The sequence below is a fragment of the Triticum aestivum genome, chromosome 7B, assembly GCF_018294505.1.
Source record: "Triticum aestivum cultivar Chinese Spring chromosome 7B, IWGSC CS RefSeq v2.1, whole genome shotgun sequence".
NCBI classification, from domain to species: Eukaryota; Viridiplantae; Streptophyta; class Magnoliopsida; order Poales; family Poaceae; genus Triticum; species Triticum aestivum.
Genome location: NC_057813.1, coordinates 261,097,334 through 261,104,596, shown reverse-complemented (window position 1 = coordinate 261,104,596; position 7,263 = coordinate 261,097,334). Strand labels below are relative to the sequence as shown.

Here is a 7,263-nt window from a genome sequence, read left to right as displayed (position 1 = left end):
CATGTCCAACAGGCCGGACGCCCGAGGACCCCTTAGTCTAGGACTGCCTCAATCATCACCAATAAGAGAAAAATACTGGAAGCTGAAATCTCCACTATGCTTCCTAATTACACTTTTAAAGATGGAGTACCTAAAAAACTTGGAGATCCGGGCATACCAACTATACCTTGCTCTATCAAAAAGAATTATGTGAAAACTACTTTGTGTGATTTAGGAAATGATGTTAGTGTTATGCCTTTCTCTTTATATAAAATACTTGATTTGAATAAACTCACACCTACTGAAATATCTTTGCAAATGGCTGACAAATCAACTGCCATACCTATCGGTATATGTGAGGATGTGCCCATTGTTGTTGCTAATGTTACTATTTTAACTGACTTTGTTATACTTGAGATGCCCGAGGACGACAACATGTCGATTATCCTTGGTAGACCCTTTTGGAATACTACAGGGGTTGTTATTGTTGCAATAAAAGCAAGATCACTTTTCATATCATTGGTAATGAGCATACAGTGCACTTTCCGAAGAAACAACTCCAAGTGAATGGTATTAATGTTATTGAAAAATCTCCGACAATCACTATTGGAAGTTTTCAAATACCTCTACCTACTGTCAATAAGAAATATGAAATGCTTATTGTTGGGGACATTCGTATCCCCATTGAGGTAACCCAGTGAATTACGATAATTCTTTGGTTTCATGCTAATCGAAAGTGGTTGTTAATAAGACCTGATCAACCTTATTAATGGATCATTTTTGAGTGGTATGAAGTTGATGTATTTAGTAAGCACTACCTTCTGTCCCTACTTTTTGTTATCTGTTTTTATTAGTTAAATAAAAAATGCCAGGTTGTGTCTGTTTTCTGAATTTCCCGTGCAATAAAAAATGACCCAAAAATAGAAGTTCTCAAAATGCTCTGAAATTTTAATATGATTTTTTTCTGAATTTTTAAGAATTTCTGGTACCAATAATGTCAAAGGGAGGTGCACCAGGTGGGCACAACCCACTTGGGCGCGCTAGGACCCCCAGGCGCGCCCTAGTGGGTTGTGGTCTGCTACGTCTTGAGCTTGCGTTGGTTTTCCTCGAAGAGGAGAGGGTGATGCCGCAAAGTGTAGCGTAAGTATTTCCCTCGGTTTTGAGAACCAAGGTATCAATCCAGTAGGCGGCTCCTCAAAAGTCTCACGCACCTACACAAACAAACTGAGAACTCGCAACCAACGCAATAAAGGGGTTGTCAATCCCTTCACGGCCACTTGCGAAAGTGAGATCTAATAAAGATAGTATGATAAGATAAATATATTGGTATTTTATGATATAGATGCAAAAAGTAAAGATGAAAATAAAGGTAGATTGAAAACAAATTTAAAACAAAAAAGAGGCTAGCCAACTCGCTCCCAGAATGCACCCCTGATGGCTTCCTTCGCTGGCCGTTCGATGGGGGTTGACCAGGTCTTTTTTCCCATCTTGGCCGCCCGATCATCGCTGGAATTCAACCCAGTAGTTTTTACCGAGCGGTGGAATCGTGGCGAGGGATGACGTGTGGGGCGGTGCTGTATCCACTTGGATCGAAACGGCTGGGTGTTGCTCCTTCTGGTGCGCGGGCGCGAGGCAGCCGCTCATGCCGCGCCGCGTGCGTGCGAGACAACCGCACAAACCCTACCCCCAATCCATAGCCGCCACTCCCTCCCTCCTCCTCCTTCCTCCCTCGTCTGCCGCCGCCACTCCCTCCCTCCTTGTCGCCCTGCCTCCGCCCAGCTTCGCCGCCTCCCGCGCGCTCGTCCTCTCATTTCCCATGGAGGGGAGGGGTGGGGATGTAGGGGAAGGAGGAAGCCGGAGATGCTTCTGCTGCTGACGTCCATGGAGACGCTGCTGCTGCGGATCGAGAAAGCAAAGAAATTAGGGGGAGGATGTGAGAGAGAAGGAAGGAGAGGAGAGGTCAGGGAGAGCCCCGGTGTTTTACCCCTACTGGGGCATCTCTACTCCAGGGAGAAAGGAGGGGACCAGCGGCACATGGAGGAGAGGAGGCCATCAAGGCGATCGTGGAGGGGGCGGCGGCGTGGGAGAGGATGGAGCGAGGAGGACATGAGGCGAAGGGGGAGCGGGGCTGGGGAGTACATGCCGACGGCCGGTAGGTCAAATTGTCGCGCCACCGCGTCGTCGCCTCCTCTGCGCCAGGAGGCGCCACCTCTGCCTCCACCCTCCACTAGGCAAGGAGCTCGAGGTGAACAGGCGGTGGGAAGGTGAGAGGAAGTAGGAGCTCATCTCTCCTCCAATGGCTCCCTCGTGCATCTAGAGTATAAGGAAGACAACACGTGCGTTTTGGAGGCGACTCAAGCAACGCAGGCCAGCGGCAAACTAGGTGCTCCACTCTTTCTCCCTCACTTCCTTCCTCACTCATAATTTACTTTGCTAATATTTGGATTTTTGAACTTGATGTGTGCATATCTGACATAGAAAACCACGTTCATCAAATTCGAAAGTGATCTTCTTCCAATGGCTATAATGGTAATTAATAACCTCTTTTTGTGCTTCACCTTGTTCTTATATATGATGTACAGAGAATGCAGTTGTGTCAAGTTTGCTGACATCCTCGTGCTGCAACTGGTTTGGTATATTTGGTTAACCGTAGCCAGCAAACAGGAGTCGTCACATACGTGCCTTCTATTATTTATGTGGTTGTATGAAGTGTTCCTTCAACTAATCAAGCAACCTGACATGAGTACTTTGTTTAATTAATATCACTCTCATCAGAGAGTATGATATCATTTAGCTAGCCTCTTTTCTTTGCGGGATAGTGTAAAGGTTAGAATTGGGTAACGAAAAGAGTGTTCTCATTTTACTGCCCCTGGATTTAGGGAATATATATGCGTATATATTGATGCATCATTGCCATGTCTGGCTCTTCAGGTGTGTGCTAGCTAGAAGTTCGGATCTGTAATCAATATATAGCCCTTAAATCTAACAATCAAATTATGAGAGAATCATCTTTAGTTGAACTAGAAAGGTCGATTCTGTGTCTCGATTTTGTTTAGGAATATTAGCAAGTTGAGTAACGTTATTCTTTCTAAAATAGGGATATTCCTGAATGTTGTTTACTACTTCTATTATGTTGCTTATTTTTGTGGTTCCATTTGAACAGGATATGCACTCTTGTCTCCGTCGTTATACCTATTTTGGAATCCATGGCAGCATGTTGTGCTTTGTCGGCACATTCGTGCATGTGTGAGGTCGCAGATGAAGAAGCCCCGAATGATCATTATATTCTCCTCTGATCTGATCTTCTATTGACATATGTAAGATGTACCTTATTTCCTGGTATTTCCTGAGATTCTGGACTGATTGTTTGACAGTGATTATTATGTAAAAGTGTTTTCAGTTGCTGTTTAGTATGGATGCCTCCATGGTTGAACAGGATGTGCACTCTTGTCTCCGTCGTTATACCTATTTTGGAATCCATGGCAGCATGTTGTGCTTTGTCGGCACATTCGTGCATGTGTGAGGTCACAGATGAAGAAGCACCGAATGATCATTATATTTTCCTCTGATCTGATCTTCTATTGACATATGTAAGATGTACCTTATTTCCTGGTATTTCCTGAGATTCTGGACTGATTGTTTGACAGTGATTATTATGTAAAAGTGTTTTCAGTTGCTGTTTAGTATGGATGCCTCCATGGTTGCATAGGCATCCATGGTTCTGTGAGGAGGTTATCTATGTCATTCTATTTTATATAGATGTCTAGTTAGGTAAGCAATCACACATGGTCCTGTTACTTGTTTGTTTCTTTTGATCATCTTGATGTTGAGTTGTGGGTTTACGAGATCTTGCTACGCAACTGGTTATTTCAACATGAAAAGGAGTACGACTCGGCAAGAACGTCAACTGTAGGCAGGTGCAACATGGCGTGGCCTCAGCAGCCAATTAGGTGTTCTCTATCTTTGCCTATTGCTTCCTTTGGAACACTGATTTTGTTTGACTTATGAAGGCACATTCATCCTACAAGAACAATCATGATTAAGAGTCGGGCGCGGCCACCATGCCATGTCCATGGCACCACCGACCCTTCACCCGCCTCCTCTTTGAAGTGCAGCACCATCGTACCCCCTTTGGCCCTTCCTGTCCAGTTTTGCCTCACCGTGTAAGCATTCATCTGCTCCTCCTCTAGCTCTCGTCCTCCTGCTTCTTCTCCTGGGTGGACATGGACATTGAACCATGCTGGAATGAGCTCGGAATTGTCCCTTCCATTCTCCCCATTTAGCTCATTTTTTCCCGTGCAAAGGAGGAAGACGGGAGCTGCCTGCCTACCTGCTACCCCAAAAGGATGCGCCACCCAGTGGAAATGCCTCTGGTGAGCTTATGTGTAAAAAAATCTCACAATGTTTATGAATTTCAGAATTAGCAGCATTTGTTGTTTGTGCATTACCAGATTTGCTAACAAAAAATCTCTTTTGTTATTGATTGATTTGCAGGCACAGTGGTTTTGGTTCAGTTTGAAGGGCTCTCGGGGCAAAAGATAATTGAGTTGTTGAATCTGAATGTTAGTCAGTACAAACTTCTACCTGTAAAGTTTAGATACAATTATGTGTCTTGAATTCTTTTTATTTCCTGTTTCTTATGCTAGGCCTAAGATAGGTGTATTTGCTATTTAGGTTGGTTCTAAACTATAAAATTAGGAAACATGTAGTTCAGAATAAAGAATGAAAGGCTGAATTCTTATTTAAGGATTACACTCATGACTTTCAGACTGCTGAACATATTTGATACATCTTCCACCTCCCCGCTACTACCACCAAGCATGGAAAGACTGTGATTGCAGCAGCGACAATGACTCGTTTCACTCTTTGTCTCATGATGATTGGTTGGCTGCAGGGGCGCCGCGAGGAGTGGAGGATCGAGGTTGTGGGTTGCCATCAAGGCAATTAATGTTCAGTGGTCATTGAGGTTTTGAAAGAGCCATCAAGGCAACGATCTCATTTTATCTCATGCATTGATTTTGTTATCTTCTTTCTATGGCATTTTATTAATTATTTATATATATTTGCCGTATTGCCGTTTCTAAAAATTGCTGTATCCTTTGTCCCCATTTCCGTATCGCCGTATCTGTGTTGCCGGTGCACTATAACAATCACTTATTGAAGAAAAATGTCCCTTTTCTTGTTCCCATTGCTTGATAGGCATGATCGCATTTCTACCGATTGATTATAAATATGGCCTTTCTTTTGATTATTTGGTGGTACTTCTGATTGGCACTATGAGGTGCTTCTTTGTCGTGTAGATTCATCCTTTACTTAAATACTAATGATGATATGGTTGTAAATTAGTCTGGTATATGCCAATAGTTGTCTCTCCCAGAAGAATTTTTGTGAGAATAGCGTACCTAAAGAGTTGGTTGTTTGTCTAGATTGAACACCCAGCTATAAGAATGGGTTGACAACACTGATTGACTCTATTGGCGCTTCTATGTTGTCCAGCTTCATCATTTACTTATACACTGATGATATTGTTGTCAGTGTGTTGTAAGTACTTTGGGAAACAAGTCTGGTATATTACAATGATGTAGTCCTGCAGATCAGTACAGGTCACCAGCTTTATATTGTGGTTAGCGTGTTGTAAGTACTTTGGGAAACAAGTTCTGGGGTAAGTTTATCTGCTTTCTAATGCATTTTAATACTTGATTGATGTCCTGATAATTTGTGAAGTTCTGTGTACCATGTGATAAGCTGCACATCAGGTTGCCTGGCAGCTTGTTTGTTGCTTTTAGGATGTGCATGTACCTAGGTGGATCAAATATAGATACCAATCATATATTATTATTTTTACTCGTGTGTTTTTCTTGTGCCTGCCAAACATTTCGAAAATTGATTATATCATTCAGATGTATTCAGGCTGGGTTTCTGTGATCCAAAAAAAATCATCTGCCATGGCTTTTTTTACATACAAAACTAAGTGTGGAGCAGTGTATATGTTCATTGATTTCTTATCACATCGCATTTGTCGGAGGTGCTGTACTGATTTGAAGGAAATGCTTTTATATTTCCAAGTTGATCAACTACACAACTTCTGATCCTAAAGCCTTTCTTTAAAAGGGGCTGGTCAATGCAGCTCCATGTTGTGCTATCTTGCTATTGGGCTCTTTTTTCGTTACTTAAAATGGTCAGATATCTCTGATGTTAAATTCGTGGTTGATTGCTTATATCCAAAATAACTATGTTAGTACACTGAAGCCAATTTCTACATTGTTAGTGAAGTTGGCTAAATAGTTTTTGTGCCACTAAGATATATATGTGCACTGCATTCTAACCCTGTAAATTGTTGTGCTATTAGTTTAATCCAGAATATAATTATGTTAGTACACTCTGCAATATAATTATGTTATATTCTGCTTTTGTCAGTTTGCTGGTCCATATTAATTTCCTCGAGCTTATTTTCACATATCGTCATATTTACACCTCTCCGCCGATTGCCACCTATCATGGAGGGAGATGGCTTGGCCAGGCCGTCAACACCCATCGGCAACTTCCGGCAGGCGCCGTCCCGTTCTTCCTCCCCTTACTCTAATGCCTTCGTGGCCAAAATCATTAGCAGGAGCAAGAAGGTTAAGCACCAATTATGGTTAAAGCTTTGTCTCTTTTGTGTACTATGCATGATTGATCTGATTTTGCTGGTCAGCTTACAAATTCAAGTAATACGACTATTGCAATGCATCTTACTACGTGTGTATTTATTTGCATTGATATTTTCTCCTCCTTAGGCTCCAAATCGTTTGTGGGTCATAAATTATTGTGCATTATTGATGATTAATTTGCAATTTAAATGACAATAGGGCTGGGTTTTATAAGTGCAATGGCTTGAAATGTGACCTTCGAGTCAAGAAATTTCCTCAGTGAGAAGCTTATGTGAAGAATGATGTAATTAAGTTAGCAATTTACAGTTCTCTTTGATAATTGTAACTGAATTGTCAATGGCCAGTTCTCTCGAATAATGAGTTACTCCCTCAATTTTACAATAGAGATAATTTGTCAAAATTGTGTTTTTAATGTTTGTGGTCTTCTCTTCTCTTTTTCTTGATTTGTATTGTATATGCTACTCGCATATTTGAACATGCATAGGGCCTCTCAGTCTTTAACCCTGACTATAAAAATCCATTGATGGAAGCTGGGGAGGGCCGAGATGAACATCCGGCTCCCTGGGTCTAAGCCATCGAGATGGTAGAGACGACGTTTCCATGTCATCTACTCCAGCAGTTGGACAAGGCATAT

General features: G+C 42.1%; 1 long non-coding RNA gene across 2 annotated transcripts; it reads left to right on the top strand.

The window, feature by feature from the left end:
- The first annotated feature begins 1,616 nt into the window (after positions 1–1,616).
- LOC123162494 (uncharacterized) lies at positions 1,617–7,034 on the top strand. Of its 2 annotated transcripts, XR_006481315.1 has the most exons (4): positions 1,617–2,362; positions 3,143–4,352; positions 4,474–4,541; positions 4,874–7,032. It is a non-coding gene; the product is annotated as an uncharacterized lncRNA (long non-coding RNA). The 2 variants fall into 2 exon arrangements; XR_006481314.1 differs by having other exon boundaries at positions 4,474–7,034.
- The last annotated feature ends 229 nt before the right edge of the window (positions 7,035–7,263 follow it).